We start from the raw sequence: 16,934 nt of genomic DNA, 5'->3' as shown, positions 1-16,934 counted from the left end.
CCGGGCCATATGCTTCATGTCCCTGACATATGTGCAGCTAAGCACAACAGCACCGAACATATTGGGAGAGGTATGGATGCCTCTCCACCATCTCCTCCCACTCCTCAGAGAAACAGAATGGAATAAACTTTTGCTGCATAAAAAACTGTATTAGAAATTCACCAAACCTTAGGCAATGATCTAATCAAGAGAAGGAGTCAGAACACCTCTGTGTCTGTTCAGCTCTGGTGGTCACTTTTTAACTACAGCTCAGAATCTACCTTTGTTTTCTGTTTGTGTTGGGAAAGATTAGGGTTGCAAGGTTTTCTGTCTCTCAACTCCCTGTACGTGCTTTAAAACCATGAGATGGAGAGTGTGTGGCAGGGGTGTTGGTGTCCAAGGTGATGTATTTTCTGGTTCCCTTAACAGTGATTTCTTTCAGCTGTGTTTTTTGCAGGTGATAGTTCTATTTTTATATTGTACAACAGTGAAGAGTCTTTTAGGTTTGTGTATTTCCCTGTATCTTGAAAAAATAATAAAAAGTAATTGCCAACATTCAAAGTCAAGTGAAAAGCACTGAAGTAGCAGTTGTCTAAATGTTGCTTGCAGTGTCATCTGATTTTTTTCAATGAAGTATGTTTTCTTCCATGTACTTTTTTACATAGGCAATCTTATTGTATGTTTTTTTCCCCAGTTCTTTCAGTGTAAAACTGATATAAGAACATTTTTGTCTAACTTGATGTGTACTTTATCTCTATTTTTAAGGAAGCTATGGAGGGTAAAGTGAATACCAAAATCTAACAGTAGTAAGAGGGCATTTTTAAGGATATTATGCAAGTATATTATGAATAAGATATATTATGAATCAGCCTTCAGTTGATAGATGTAATTGGGTCAAATTATCTGTTGCTAAACTGAAAGTAAAATTATAAATAGTGATGCAGAACAGCTAGAAATATTCAGCAGCTGTTTCTGCTCTGTTTTTCAACCCTTATATGATAGATAAGTATACGTTTATTCATTATAGTCAAAGTGCAATATGGGGAGCATTGGGTAAAAGTAAGTATGTTATGACCAGCAGTTCTGAAATCCTACTAGGTAAATAAATCTAGCATTTGTGTTTTGAGCCATTAATTAAATATTAAAGAGTGTTGGAGAGTGGAGAAGCTCCTTAAAAATGCAGGAGTGCCATTGTAATACAAATACTTAGGAGAATTGTAAGGAACTATCCACCACTCAACAGAAGAGCGACTTTCGCAGAAGTCTTGGCAGCAGAACAGAACAGTTTGGATGCCATCTACAAAAGGTTAGAGACGAAGAGCATATTATTGTCAGTCAAGATGGTTTTATGGAAACATGTTCTGTCAAACAAAACTGTCATCACTTGACAAGATCATAGATCTGGCTGATAAAGAGAGCATAATGAATATAGTATACTTGAATTTCTTAAAGGCATTTGTCTTATCACTCTAACATCTTGATGGGAGAAACCAGTGAAACTTGGCTCTAAGAGTTTATATATTAGATGGATTAAAATCTGGCTTCATGGCTGATCTAAGGAGTTGCTATTGGGAAGAAAACAGGGTGTCTGTTTTTTGACTAGGTATCTCAGGAATCCTGTTTGCTTTATATTATTCAGCATTTTAGCAGTGTTCTGAAATGTTATTTAAATTATTTAATAGAAAATAATGCTGTAATTATAATACTGCATTATTACAGTGTAATCTAAATTATTAAAACCATCACATTCTTTGCAGATAAATAAAACATAGTATGTGTAGGAGTAGAGAATACTGGCCATACCTATTCAAAGAAACTCCTGAAAGGGGGTAACTTAGAGCAGTAATTATGAAAGTGAGTACCTGTCATGATACAGGTTTTTACTGAAGTGATATTCAAAACGTTTCTGCTATGAACACTGAGACTCTTCTGAAAATCGGAATAGCAGGTAAAAAAATGTCATTCTACCTCTGCATGAAATACTGGTAAGAGTGCTACATTCTTATGTTCAGTTTAGAACTTTCTATCCAAAACCAACATAGCAACATTCAGAGGAACTTCAGAGAAGGGCATAAAAATGATCCTTAGCTGGAGATGGATTTAAAGACATAGATATATTTCTCTTCTTTCTCTGGAGTCTCAAAGTTGACTTAATATATACTAATGATTCCAGATGAGAACATGATGCCCTAGTAGGGAAAATTTTCAGTCTTCATTGCAATAACACAACGAAATAGATGAGTTTACTCCAAAAAAGATGCAGTATTTAAGTGAAGGTTGTTTCAAGCAGTTAACTAGGGAATGTGGTGGACTTGCCCTCAGTTCTGATGTTTTAACATTTTAAGATTTTCTTGTTAAAAAGCATAATTAAATATAATTTAAGTGTGCTAGAAATCTGTATTAAAATTGAAAGAAATCATGCTAGATGAAGTCTGCAGGCATTAAAATCTCTAGAGATCTGTGGTTTGCTTGGGCATGCTGGTTTGACTGAGTTTGTCAAGACTTTGTCTATGAACGTCCTAAATATCTCTAAAGAAGAGTGTGAGGTAAAATGTAAAGCCATGATTTGGGGATGGAAGATGAAACTGAAGTAAGAAGGGGAGAAGTAATAGTGAGGTAGGAGGAAAACACTAAACCCTCAAATTAGAGAAAAGGCTAAGAAGAAAAGAGATGTTAGAGAATGAACCACTCCAAACAGATACCCCATTCTTAGCATGTACATATTCCATGCCTGTTAGTTATACCTCACTTACTAGTTTCACCTAGTACTTTTCATTATGGGGAAGAATAAAATGCTTCATTTGGGAGCAAGACCTCACTATGTTTGCCACGTATGATGTATTGGTCATTTCAGTAATTTCCCTTTTAATTTGGTTCTCTTGGGCTAAAGGAAGTTCTTTTTAATTTTGCAGCAGATCAGAAGAATTCAGGACTCTGAATTTTAGCCCACTCCATTTTTGGACTACAGAATAAATCTTTTGGAGATTTATCTGTTTCTGAGTGCTCTTTTTACAATATCTGACAGCTAGCTTGATTCAAACATTTTCCACTTTTTTCAGTCATAGCAAGAGCTGTATTTATTATAAATTCTGTTGTTTACTACTGAAATGAGAAGGATATTAAAAAATATCCAGGTGTTAAAAAATTGAGCAAAAGTTTCGCAGTCAAAGGCCAGCCCCTGGATACCACTCACAGTTTTTTTGCCCCTCAAAATTCTTTGTAAAGTCTTGCAGCCAAAACTTAAATAAAAGGGGAAAAATTGTCTTGAGAATTGCACCACCTGATTAAAACTATGCCTACCCTGCAGAGCAAATCATACCAGTGACTACAAGAAAGCTTGAGATGCAAGTATATTTACTGGCATATATAGAAGTGTCCAATGCACACAATTTTTAAGTGATGTGAAAAATGATGTTTTGTACCAGTGGGGGTGAAGGGTGCAACCAGACACAAGAAAGATTTGTCAGTTTTTATATTTCATTTACCCTCGAGTCCTTCCAGTTACTATTTTTTCCTAACAAGTCTTTGTAACAGTGAAGTTGAGAGACAAGCTGAAAATCGCATTCATATGCATGAAAGTCTTTTGAAGCAGAGAATTTCTTTCGAAGTTAAACCATGAAGACTGTAACAGCAAAAGAGAGCATTTTCCTCTACTGAACTCCCATTGCTATGGTAAGGTTCTTCATGCATTTGTAACCAGTACATGCCAGCCCCAGCTGTTCTGAAGGGAACCTGGTGTGCCAGACTTCCCCTCTAACTTGAACATGTGGAACATCTTCATGTTTCAGCAAAGGCATGTCTGATAGGCAAAACAGCATGTCTCAGGGAAAAGATGAGGATGTGCCTGCTGTGCTTTAGTCATTCAGCTAAAATATTTTCTGATAGGTGCAAGGCAGTGCCAAAATCAGTGTCTTGAAAAGAAACGCAGTTGCTGACAAAAGCATCTGTACAAGATCTTCTGTGAGGCTTTACCTGAGAGTTGTCCAGGTGTATGGCCTTACTGCTGTACTAGGGGCTCCTGCAGCCATTTCCTGCTGCAGTTAATTTTTGGCTTGGTTTGCATCTGCTCACAAGATCACAGAGTCTTGGAAAAGTTGTTTGGATGGGATCTCTGAGCATATTCTCACCAAACATCACTCTGAGAGTTTTTACTGATAGACCAGATCAGCTGTGGTTTTGTCTGGAAGCAGCTTGGAGATTCCACCATTTTTCTGGATTATGTCATCCAATGTTACATTACCCTCCTGGTGAAGACACTTTTCTTCATGTTCGGCATAATCTTCTCAAGCTACTAAAAGCTGTGGCTTTTGTTCCTTGCCAAATTTCTGAAGTTAATAAAATGTGCTAATTGGTGTCTTTTCTGCAAAAAAATTTCCTTCCAGTGAAATATCAGGACTTCACCTTTTAAGATTACTCTTTTTGAGCATTAATAAGCAGTTTAAGTCTCTGTGATTCATTCCTTGTCCTGGCAAGACTTCTGAGAATGTGACAATATGGCCACTTTTCAATGTTAAACAATTCTTTAATATCTATGAGCATCAATTCGACAGGAGATTATGACTAAAAGAAATGGCTGTAATACTCTTGCCATAATCAGAGCTCTTGCACTTCCACTGTAAATTTAGATTACTTCGCATTAGATATTCACTGAACTGGTTAAGATAACTTTAGACATTTAATCACTGTACTGTTATTAAATAGTGGCATATAAATGTGTTCAGATGACTTGTAAGCCTTATGTAATCAGAGGCCAGTTGAGCCATCACAGCTGGTTAAAAGGAAAAGACAATTCTGTCTTTCTGGCTTTAGGTATTTTATATTAAAGTAAGTGAAGCATGTTTTAATAATGGTGGGGTGTTACTAGATTATCAGCTCTGGGATTGATGCCCTTTTTTTTGACCACAGTACCACAATATGAAATGGGCCCACTTATGTTTCTAATGTGTTTATTTGTCTTTTTTTTTTTTTTTTCCTTTTTCTGTTTTTATTTTGGGTTGTTTGTGTGTTTGGGGGTTGTTTGTTTGTGTGGTGTTTTTTTTTTGGTTTGGTTCTGGTTTTTCTTGTTTTTCTTTTTTTTTTTTTTAATCTGTTTTTGGTGGGGGTTCTTTAGCTGTAAAATCTAGTTGCATCCAAGATGACAGGAGTTTCAAAGAGACAGCTTATGTAAAATTTCCAATATAGTGTTTCTGGTCTGGTGGGAATACAAGTATAATTTTAAAAGAAAAACAGGATTAAATTTCTTGTTTAATTCTGTTTACCTCCAGTTATATATTTTTATTTACATTATGATACTTTCTGAGTGTAACACTTGATTTGTACTTGAGAAATACCACAAAATACCACACACTTGGTGGCTTTCAGTGATGAGAGTGAATGAAGGGTGATGGAAAAGCTGAGCAGAAGGAGTTAGAAGTGTTTGTATGTGCTACATTACAGGAGGTCCATGTGTTCCTTTGGGATAGGACTAACAGTGTTCCATCTTGTTTTGTATGATGGAAACTTTGACTTACTGTGCATATTAATAAAAAGGGAAGGAAGTGAAATGCTCAGTCTCTTTCTTCACTGCTGCTAATTAATAAGAAGAATTGTTATAGGAAAGATACTTATCTTTGGGTTGCACAGTTTTGTCAAATCAGACTAATTTCCTTCAGAAATCTGCTACAGTTTCATTCATCATACTGCACCTTTGTCTTTAGTACTGTGCTAAGACAAATCAGACTAATATGACATTATCAGTCAGATGTATGGCCCATACGTCAGCCCGTGCTTGCATACATGCAATGTGGAAAAGAACTAGCATGCTGCTTCATGCTCCCAATAAATCCTTTTCCAGGGCAAGTAGTGCCTGTGCATTTTCCAAACCTTTTCAAGAGCTGCTATTAAGAGCACTCCCATGCAGCATTTGGGCTTCTCCCTTTCAATCACTGACGAACTGCCTCCCCAGCTTGTTTCAGAGCAGTGCTGGCAGGGGTTAGGGGATGAAGTGCAGTCTAATTTTTCCTTTTGATGTGCAAGAAGTCTTGACCATTTCAGTTTGTTAAATATTCAGTGGCACTTTTCCAGGGAGTGGTTTGTAGCCCTGGTGTTTTCACCAAATGTCTTGTGAAACTTCCCTTGTGATTTCAAATTAACATAGCTTTTTTTTTTATTTCTTACATGATGAAATGTTATTTCATGCTGTCTTTTTCAGTTGTGCTCAGAGGTGGCTGGATTTCAATTTTAAGTGAACTGCACACTGCTGCTTATATAAATTATAAAGCATGCTGAGATCTCTAGGGAAGGAGAATCATTAAAAAGAGGGACTATTGTTGCTATTACTATTGTTACTAGAAATAATTATTACCTATATATTTTTGGAAATTTTATACAGCATTTTTTCTATAGGAGCTCTCCTTGTCTTGAGGCTTTGCTTTTAGTCTTTAAGATTTAATTTGCAGCCTTAGGAAACCTTTTACATACAGACTGAGACAGATTTTGGTACCAAAGAAAGCCCTCCTGCTGATGGAGCTCTGTGTTTAATTCTTGGCAGAGCTGGGGAAGCACTTGGCTTGGTTTGCCTGCTGTTGATCTTTTTCATGTAGCCTATGTGAGATCTTGATAATTCTGAATTGCAGCTCAAAGGAAAGAGGACCATGGTGTATTTCAAGGATACAGCAAAGAGACTATTCTATTTGATTTGAAAACTTGGTTTGATAAGCTTTTCTAGACATGTATAAATGATGCAGTTCCTTTTAACAGCAGGACTAAAATGTTGATGATGTAGTTGGGCATTCAGTGAGGTCAGCCAGGTGCACATCTTACACTATTAAAAATGCATTTTGAAAGAAATGAAGGAAACATTATACCAACAAATGTAGCACTGAATTATCTCTGGGTTTTTTTTTTCTTGCATTCATGTGCAGGTACACAGTTTGTGGGGCTGAACCTCATCTTCAATGGGTACTGGTACTGTTATTACTGTGGGAAGCTGTGAGAAGCAGGTGACCAGTATTGAAAGCAACGAGACCTGGAGTGCCCAGGTGCATGGACCAACCACAAAGGGAACAGAGGGCACACAGGTGCAATGCATGGCCATGAGGGGTATAAAAGGTTGGGCTAAAGAATAAGAAGGGCAGATGCTTGCAGCCTTCTGAAGTATTATGATCTTACTTTTTATGGGCAGACACCTGAAGCCTTTTGCTGTGGTGTAGTGATGTTACTCTGTATGGGTTAAAGCTTTCTGGAATTGTATGGTGGTACTCTGTGTGTCGTGGCCCTATCAACTGTGGTATATGCTGCAACATTTATGTGTTAAAGTTTTTAATTACTTATTGAGTGTATCTTATTGTGAAATTGTCTGCCTGTTTGTAACAGGGAGTGAATACAGCAGCAAACCAGTTTTGTTGTGGTTCTTTGACAGTCTGGAACTAGTCAGGTTCTAGTGATATAAGTGGATTTATGTTAACTTATAGGTACAAGGGTTTGCTCACTACTTTTGTTTGTTTGAATTTGGTGGGGCCTTCTGTGCCCTGTGTGTTATAATTTTTCAATTATTTAAATCGAGTTAGTCTGTGTCAAATATTGGACATCTAAAAGTGGATATTTATCTTAGGCTACTTTCCCCAAGTGGTAGCAATGGGTTCTTTCAGGAAGCAGCTAAGGGCAAGGTCACTTAAGCTGTAGCTATAAATTGTATTTTGAATGTATATATTTTTGTCTCTGGATGATGTGAGGTGGTTAGCCTTTTAATTTAGGCACCCAAAATCAGATTATATGAAACCTGTTTGCTTTTGGCATTTTTCCCCATATGCTGCAGTATCTGGATACATATCAGATGTTAATTATCCCATATGCTGCAGCCCAGAGATGATTTGCCTTTATGACAGAAATGTGCTATTATGAAGCAATAATGACTCAGGAGTGTCCCTTTAAGGTATCACAGAGTTTTGTGACAACATCAGTTGTAGTCTTCTGGCACAGTCACCAAGCAGGTTCTTGTGACATGATATGACTGCACTATCAGATGCTCTTTTGTAACAGTCTCATGACAGGAGACTGGAGCTGTGCAGCCACTGGCTCATACCAATGTAGTTTGACACTAACTGGTGAGGCTTGCTTGTAGTGTTACACTGCTTTGAATCCTTATTTATTCATCTTGCTTGTCATGTGCAACAAGGCAATTATTCCCAAATGAAGTCTTTGTAACAAGGAACAAGAATGAAATACAGTACCTGGTATTTATACCTTCCTTTCATTTGAAGTAACTTAAATTTCTGCAGAGGAGGGTTTAAAAGACTGCTAAAATAGTTCTGGATTTGTGACATGACAATGCAAGAATAAAATACAACTACAGAAAGTTCCCTGAAATTAATTTGGTTCCATTTCAAAAGCACTGCTGATGCCCAGGAGGGTGGGAGAGGAAGCTGTTATGTACAAACGTGATAGGGAACAGCTTATAATGTCCAAAAGATGCATCCTGTATCAAGTGGTGGGAAGAGAAGTGCTTTCTGCTTTGTATGCATGTTTAAGGATCATAACCATCTGGTGGGTGGAAAACTGGAGAAAACTTTACTTAGCAACTCTTTGCCTTTAGTACCTTCTCTTTATAACAAATCTTAAAGTTGAAATATTTGAAGTTAAATGAGTAGCATAAAATAGCTGGAAATTGTTTCAACTTGGTTGTAAGTGCCTAGTTAATTTCACAGTGGAATTATGGATCATTTTCCAGTACTTTTTATCACTAGCATACATTCCTATGTTAAAAGTGAGAAACAGAAGACTTTACCTTGCTATTGCCTTTGGTGCCCAACTGAAGAATCACAGAGTATGAAGTCTGCCCAGATGTCTAAGGGGAGATGCCCTGCTCAAAGGATCGCAGACACCATAGACTGCAAACAGCTTAGGGACAGGGGCACTTAAATCCAGAGAACTTGGAGGTTTGTCCATGCATTAGTTCATTAATTTTGCTGCAGAGACAGAAGTGGCTTTCATTTACTGGTTCAGGCTGATCTCCTGGAAAGAAGTTCTGCAAAGAAGAATTGGGGCTCCTGGTGGATAACAAGTTGTCCATGAGCCAGCAGTGGGCCCTGGGGGCCAGGAAGGCTAATGGTGTCCTGGATGCTCAGGAAGAGCATTGCCAGCAGGTCAGGGGAGGTGATCCTGCTGCTCTACTCAGCCCTGGTGAGGCCACAGCTGGAGTGCTGTGTCCAGTTCTGGGCTCCTCAGGACAAGAGAAACTGGGAGCTCCTGGAGCAGGTCCAGTGGAGAGCAACAATGATGATCAAGGGATTGGAGTATCTCTCTCATAAGGAAAGGCTGAGGAAGCTGGGCCTGTTCAGCCTTGATGACAGAGGGGACCTTATCAACATCTGTTGGTATCTGACAGGAGGGTGCCAAGAAAAAGGATCCAGGCTCTGCTCAGTGGTGCCCAGCAATAGGACAAGAGGCAACAGAAACTGATGCACTGGAAATTCCTCCTGAACATGAGGAAGAACTTTACTGTGCAGGAGACCAAGCACTGAAACAGATTTGGCTGTGGAGTCTCCTAAACTGGAGATATTCAGGAACAGTCTGAATGCAATCCTGTGAAATGTGCTCAAGGATGACCCTGCTTGAGCAGGGAGGTTGGACCAGATGACCCAACTGTGGTCTCTTCCAACTTTTACCCATTCTGTGAATTCTGTTCAGTTGGAAATTCTTGGAAGAAGAGGTGATATTTTCAAGATTATTTTGCCATGCTTTAGATCCAGATCTGGATTTTGGATTGTCTGCTCTCTAAACACAAAGTTTAAGTTTATTGGATTTAAGTTGTTAAACATAGAACCTTGCTGAGAAATTCAGAAGTGGGCTGATTTGGTACAAGTCTGAATAGAAATACAAGGTCTGGATCTTGGTTAACACTTGGCATTGTTCATCTGGCCAGTTTCTGCTTCCAAACCTGTAAAGTTCCCGAGCAATGGACTATCACTGCTGTTTTGGGGTTTGATCCATTGTCATGATTTCATTCTTATTAAGTAATGGTGTCCGCCCTTTCCAAACTTCCCAAGCATTTGCAGTTAAGAGGCAAGTGACTTCCTTGCATTTTTCTGGCACTGTGACTGGAAAGACTTCAACATCCATCACAACCGCACTGGAATTGAAGGGTAAAGTTATCTGTTGATTCATCTGCCTACCCTCCTTTCTGTGAGGGTTTTTTTTATAAAAGCTATAATAGAGCAAATACAATTACCAAGAAAAGTAAATTTTCTTTTTTTTCCTCTTTTGGGACCAGCAATCTCTCACAGGAGGAGATACATGTTTGACTTCAGTAAACTTATTCTTTTGTCTGTCTCCCTCTAGTTTCTGAAGTACCTTTTCATCATATTTTGGTCTTTTCTGTTCCAGTGGTGCATCTGCTTCCATTTTTCCTTCCTGTGCTTTTATGATTCTTCTGAACTGTCTGTTGATGTGACATTTGCTCAATTTCACTGTTCTAGGTGTAGGCATTTTAGCTGCTTCTAGTTAAAGACACAGGGAAGCAGCAAAAGATTCTAACAATAACAGCACTGTTATCTTGTCATTATTGGTCTGTTTCTACACCTCCCTCTTACTCAGGCAGTTCTTACTGGCCTTTTTCTCAGCTTATTTATTGTTACTTGGTCAAGCAGATAGATTGTGTGGTGTTCCTGAAGAGTTAATTGCTATTTTCTGAAAATCCCCCATTTTTCTTACCTAATGTAGTGTGAATTTTTGCCTGTTAGCCATCTCTCCTGTTAAATGAAAAGATGACCTTCTGGGAGAGTCTGTGGATTTCAGTGACCACAGAATCACTTTTGGGAGGAAAAAAAAAAAAAAATTATCTCTGAGGCACCTAGAACCAAACTCACACTGAATTAACCTGGACTCTAAACTTATACAATTTATGGAACAAATAATGATTGGGACAAATTCTGAGTATGCATATCAGTTCACTGACTAATTTAATAGAAATTAGTCAAATTAGGTTGTGTCCTACTATTTGAAGTGCTTGATATTCTGTCAAAGCAAGAATGTTATTCAAGATCTTTGTCATATCCTTGGTTTTCTGTATAGTTTTCTTTGTATTATCTTAAGTACTGAGCCTGAGAAGGTCATCTGTTTGTCCTCCAAATAGCAATGGAGATGAACACCCTCTGGTCTGTCACTTGTTAGTTTCCTAGAATCATAAAAAATTATTCAGGATAAGACCTCACAGTAACTCAGTGTGTTCTTGTACTCAAAAGAGGGTGATGAAGAGTGACTCAGTCCCTTGCTCTGTGAAATCTGTGGTCAGGAACTGCCCATAACCTACCCAGAGAACCATGTTTGTCTGGTTGTTACCATGGCAGTAGATCCTGGGATACCTGGATCTCAACTTTGACATGACCCAGAGAGGAAGAATGCTATGATTACTATTGGCAACTTTCAATGTGTAAGCTGAATCATGCCCTTTTGCAATAGCAAATTTGTATTTGTGAAAGCACTGACCTCTTAAGCTCTACCATGCCATCCTGGGCTGTAGGCTGGGATTTGCTGTTGAGTTAGTGCCTGTTGCTGAGAATGGCAGCCCTCAGCTGCACTTCTCCCAGTTTCTGCTTTCACACACTGTCTACAATCTGCTGCCAAATTCAAACATGTTCCTTTGTGCCCGAGAGTAAATGGAAGCACACTCAGCAACATACCAAGCACATTTAGACTCATAAAATGTAAATAATAATACTATCTGGTGGTGACATGCTGTATTAATAGATAGATCAGTCACATTTCCATGCCATTATCTCAAGTCCTGGCCTGAAACTCACTGGCTAAAGGCAACTGATGGGGATACATTTTGTTTTAAAACCACCAAACCATGTCAAAAGACTTTCTCATCATCTTTCAAAGTTGGCTCTCACTGAAGTAAGAGGACAAGTTTGTCTACCCAGGAATATCCCTTCTGCTTCTTCTTCAGAGCCAGACACAGAACTGTTTGCACCATCTGTATTAAGGTTGGACATTGCAGAGGAAAGAACTCAGCAGCACTTCCAGTTTACCTTTGGCTCTTCTAAAGAGGGACAGATGGTCCTTTCTGGCCCTTACTGGACCAGAAATATGGACCAAGGAAATATGGGGTAAATAGAACTCTTTGCAGGTTCTAAGTTAGAATGGGCACTGCATTCCCAAGTTGATTAAAACTAGTGGCACAAGGTAAGGCACTAATTTGTTTAATTGACTGAAACAGGTCATAGTTTGCCCTTTAGTTAAGTGCATTTGACTGTAAAGCTAGACCAACCTAAAGAAGGGATACATCCATAAAGCTACATGTGCCCTTTGAGCACTGTGCACTTCTGAGTAATTTTGATAATAGTTCCTAGTTAGTGACTTATTTGCTGAATGTAAGTTTCCCCTAGAAAATGTTTCTGTTCATGTGGGCCTTCAGAGAATTCATATTACAGTGTCAGTATCTTGATATTCATGTAGCTTGATTTGTGGTCTGGTCACAGGCTTTGGTGCCTGTGGCATCTGTCTTACTGATACTCAGTCTCCTGGTCTTGTTTATTATGTAGAAACTATATAGCAGTTATCCATGTATCTGCATGTACTTTGGAATTGGATCCTAAAATACAACCATTGGACTAGGGAATTCAGAATTCTCACTCTCACTCACTGCAGTGCCTCTGTTCCTATGCCTTCATGACGATCCTTCTTCCTATGAGTTTTTCCCACCAGATGGCAGTAAAACAACATTTACAGAAATAGGGAGTGCAGAAAAGCTTGTAGTCTGGGACCTCAGCAGTGGTGAAAATGCATCATTTATGGTAACTGCTTACTTAAAGTACCATGTGCCTTGTTTAAACTGACTACATCTGTGTAAGTTCTCCCTACAAGGCCCCAGCTGTGAGATTTTAATAATGTGTATGTCCTGCTTAAGTTGGTTTTCCAGAAAATAACATTTTAGCTGCTCGTTTGTAGTAATATTACCTTTATACAACAGGCAAGAATTTTTAACAATTAAGATGATTGCCCAGTGTTTTCTAATTTGTGAAAGCAGTGCATGTAAAACAACACTCGTAGTTCAGGAACAGCTAGAACCTAATCTCCAAGAACAAAGAGAAAATGTAGTAATTAAAAGACTTGACCTATATCATGACCACAGTGGTTCACTTCTGGCTCTGTCTGGCAAGCCTTCATGGTACATACCCAGTTGTCAACTCAGGGCAGTGGGATCTGAGACACCTTGAAAACAGTCTTGTTCTGTTTCTGATGCTTTGATCTTTTGTGCTTAATTGATGCTGACAAGTGCTGGAGAATATCTGAATGCACTGACCTCTTTTCCCCATTTAATTTTCTCATTTTAGTTTGAACCTAGCCCTATATAGGATATAAATAGTGAGTCTATTTACATACCATCTTCTGCTCCAGAGGGATCACCAGGCAATTTTCAACTTCATACACTTGGCATTACTAAAAAAAAGCTACTTCTGGCATAGATGTTAGGGCTGCTTTGGCTGTGGTTATAAACAGAAATCTGGACTCTGTGAAAAAGTGCCAGGGGGATTTTTTTAATGTTTCAAGAAAGAAGACAAAACCTTTCTCCTAAAGCTTTTTTTCAGAAATGGTTCTTGCTGCAAAGCATGTTGTATAGTGCTGCCTTAGAAGGATGAAAGGTTGGGGCAACCCTGGGAGCATTTGACACTGGGTCTGGAAGTCTAATTATGCCAAGCCTGATGATGAGACTCTTAAATCATCCCTTCTAGCATTTTAATTAATGCAATCATGCATAAGACTTGCAGCAGAACCACTTATGGAGAGCATTTCCATCAAAGGTTGAAAATTAAAGGCAAAAAGATGGTGCTGAGCATAGTTAAACCAACCTTAACTTGCTTGAGCTCTTGGGATTGTAAGGAGGTGGGTTGAGTGAGAAGTGATATTAAAGTGTAAGTGTTAAAGTCTAAGAGTAATCTGCAAGAATAAGAGGTTGTCCTGCTTTTACTTCTTTCTTCTAATTTAATGAAATCATACTAACCATTTTTTGTAGTACTTGGCAGATAAGTGCTCAAACCCAAAGTTCTGTCCTCCTGCATTTTTTGTTATTATCCTAGTCACAGAAAGGTGGAGTTAAATGCATGAGGTGCATTCCTTAAAAACAAGAAAACCCAACTCTTTTTAGGGTGGAGTACTCTAGACTGGGTTTGTACCCTGCCATGGTATGTATATTTGTACTGGCCCTGGCTGGGATGAAGTTATGTACTTGACTTTGCAGTAGTTCACAAGGAGCTTGTGCTTTGTGGCTAAAACAGTGTTGGTAACACTGGCCTTTTGACTACTGCTGTGTGTTGCTTGCACAGTGTCAAGGCTTCCCCCTGTGAATAGTCTAGCAGTGGGCAAGAGATCGAGTGGGGACAAAGCTCTGAATTAACCAGAGGGATATTCCGTACTGTATGATGTGCTCAACAGTAAAAGTTCAGGGAAAAGTGGCATTTTTTCTTTCTAAGGAACTGTTACATGTGGGGATGCTGTTTCCCAGAAAGTGGCTCAACATCTACGTGCTTGCCTACAGCAAGGTCTGAATACCTTCTTTTTGCTTTGCTTACAAAGCTTGTAGTTTTCTTATTAAATTGTCAATATATCCATCTATAACCTATTTTCCTTCCTTTGATTTTTTTAAAATAGCCTCACAGGAGAGTTGAGTGAGCCAAGGAAGGATGGGTGTTTGGTTGCTGGCTAGGGTCAGCACCCCATGCTATTGCATCCTTCTCAGGGTTTTTGTCCAGGATTTGTTGGGAATTGTAATCATGCTGCCTTTTTCCTTTACTTTGCCTAGCCTTTCCCTCTGTCCTTTGCTCTCACATAGGCCTGCCAGCAAAACAGGATCAGTTGAAGTTGATGAAATAAAAGTAAAAAGTTCCTTATGGACAGGATGGTACAAAAGTGAATATTCAACTGTTCAAAGGGAGCAGGTGTGATGGCACTCACTAATGCCTTCCAAAGATTCCTAAGTATGAGGTTTGTATTCTTAAACAGATTTTGAGTTTTCATAGTATAGATTGGTTTGGAAGTGACCTTAAAGAACATCTGGTTTGAAGCCCCTTCTACAGGTGGAGGACCTTCCTCCTGACCAGGTTACCCAGAGCCCCACCCACCCTGGCCTCGAGTACCTCCATATAGTAACCCTTTTGGTATCAACACAGGTAAGCTCTCTTTGTGGTATCTTGTTCCTTTCTGTCAGCATGGTGCCTTCTGTCTGCCCAAAATATTACTGACCTCAAGGAGAACAGAATAGGGGTTGTAGAAGAACTTTGTATTTCTCAGTCCTTATAACTGCATCCTGTACATAGAACAGATTCTTTTTAATTATAAGGAATTTGCCTTGATAGCAGGATTTGTGAAGCTAGGTTTCTCTTCAAAACTCAGGCAAATAGGTGATGTGAATTTTGTAATTTCAGGATTAAGCAGTCTCAGATTGCCCAAGCAAAACACATTCCAAATCAAAATTGCTTTGTTCTCTCAGGAAAGCAGAGTGAAGCCACTACCTTTGCATGATAAACAAACTGCAGTTCTTTGGAAACACGTTCCAGGTCCGTGGCCCTCTTGATGAATGTGATCAGTCTTGAGTTTGAATAAAAAAACTCAAGACATCAGTAAATTCTGTGTAATTTAGTGTTTTGGAATATATTACATGTGGCATCCGTGAAGCAAGACGGATAATCGCTTCCAAGGAGCTATCTGAAGCAGATCTGCCAGTGCCTGTAAATTATAACAGGTATTGCCCAGTCAACTGTGAATAGAGCTTTAGGTAAAATCCATCTTGGCTGTTAGACCTGAAACCTGATTAATCCACAAAGCTAATCAGGATTTGGTAATGTTAAAACTGTGGGCTCAGGGAAAGTATCAGCTCCTCCGGTGGAAGTTCACTGGCTGTAAAATGTCACAAAAATTGTCCACCTCAGGCAATATTGAAATCTTAAAATGTGTTACAATTAGTGTGGAATGCCAGAATAATGAGAGGTTTATACAGGTGTTTTCCCACTTGCCAGGTTAGTTTTAATTGCCATGTGTAGAAGCCAACTTGTATTAAAAGGAAAAAGCAACAAGCTGAATTCAGAGGTGACATAAATAGTGTGTAATTTACACACAGCTACAGCAGTGGACATGCACAGCAGTCTTATGTGGGCCATGTGCTGGGGGGCACAATGGCCAGTCTGTAGGCTAGGGGTTGTGCCAATAGCTTCTGCAGCCCAGTCCTGCCTTGTTCAGAGCTTGAAATAATCCAGTCTGCAGCAATACACCTGAGTAGTGCATTTTCACTGGCAATTTGTCTTTAGCTCTGAATTCTCTTTCTACCTCCTCCTTTCTGCTAAATATTTGCCACCTGTACAGTGAAGTCCAAGAACTGAAGGACAGTGCTGGAATCCCTTCATGATGTCTGTGGTCTAGCTGCATCTAGAGACCTATTTCATGGAAGGGATTTTTTTTTTTATCTCTACTGACTAGCCTTTGTGATGGAGTAGGTGGAATATTCTTTCTCCCTTTAAAAAACAGGACCCCAAGTTTTAGCTTTCACTTCAAAGCTTAATTTTCCAGAGTAGTGAAAACAATGCAAATGAAAGGGAAATCTTCCCTTGTGGTATAACTGGCAAACACCTCAACATGAACAAGAGTTTATTTTGAGGGTGGCAGAGCACTGGCACAGGCTGCTCAGGGAGGTTGTGGAGTCTTCCTGCCTGGAGACGTGCAAAATCCACCTGGAACGGTTGCTGTATAACCTGTTCTAGGTGACCCTGCCTTGGCAGGTTCGACTAGGTGATTGCCAGAGGTCCCTTCCAATCCCTTCTGTGACTGTGATTTCTGCTGTGTTGTTTAATAGAGGATCCTATAGTCCCAGCTTGGTGGGAGTTGAAACCTTTCCCAATGTCTTTTAGAAAGATCTCTTGCTTTTTTATAAGGTGATTAACAAACAGTTTTGCTCCTGAATAATTTTAAGGAGGCTGAGAAAAACC

At 39.1% G+C, this 16,934-nt stretch overlaps 1 long non-coding RNA gene across 1 annotated transcript; it reads left to right on the top strand.

Annotated features, from left to right (window-relative positions):
- The first annotated feature begins 7,986 nt into the window (after positions 1 to 7,986).
- On the top strand, positions 7,987 to 15,528 carry LOC128790188 (uncharacterized). Its single transcript, XR_008431655.1, has 4 exons — positions 7,987 to 8,063; positions 14,789 to 14,940; positions 15,021 to 15,125; positions 15,446 to 15,528. It is a non-coding gene; the product is annotated as an uncharacterized LOC128790188 (long non-coding RNA).
- The last annotated feature ends 1,406 nt before the right edge of the window (positions 15,529 to 16,934 follow it).

The sequence above is a fragment of the Vidua chalybeata genome, chromosome 6 (assembly GCF_026979565.1).
Source record: "Vidua chalybeata isolate OUT-0048 chromosome 6, bVidCha1 merged haplotype, whole genome shotgun sequence".
NCBI classification, from domain to species: domain Eukaryota; kingdom Metazoa; phylum Chordata; class Aves; order Passeriformes; family Viduidae; genus Vidua; species Vidua chalybeata.
The sequence above is the reverse complement of the archived record's forward strand: the minus strand, read 5'-3'. Positions and strand labels throughout refer to the sequence as shown.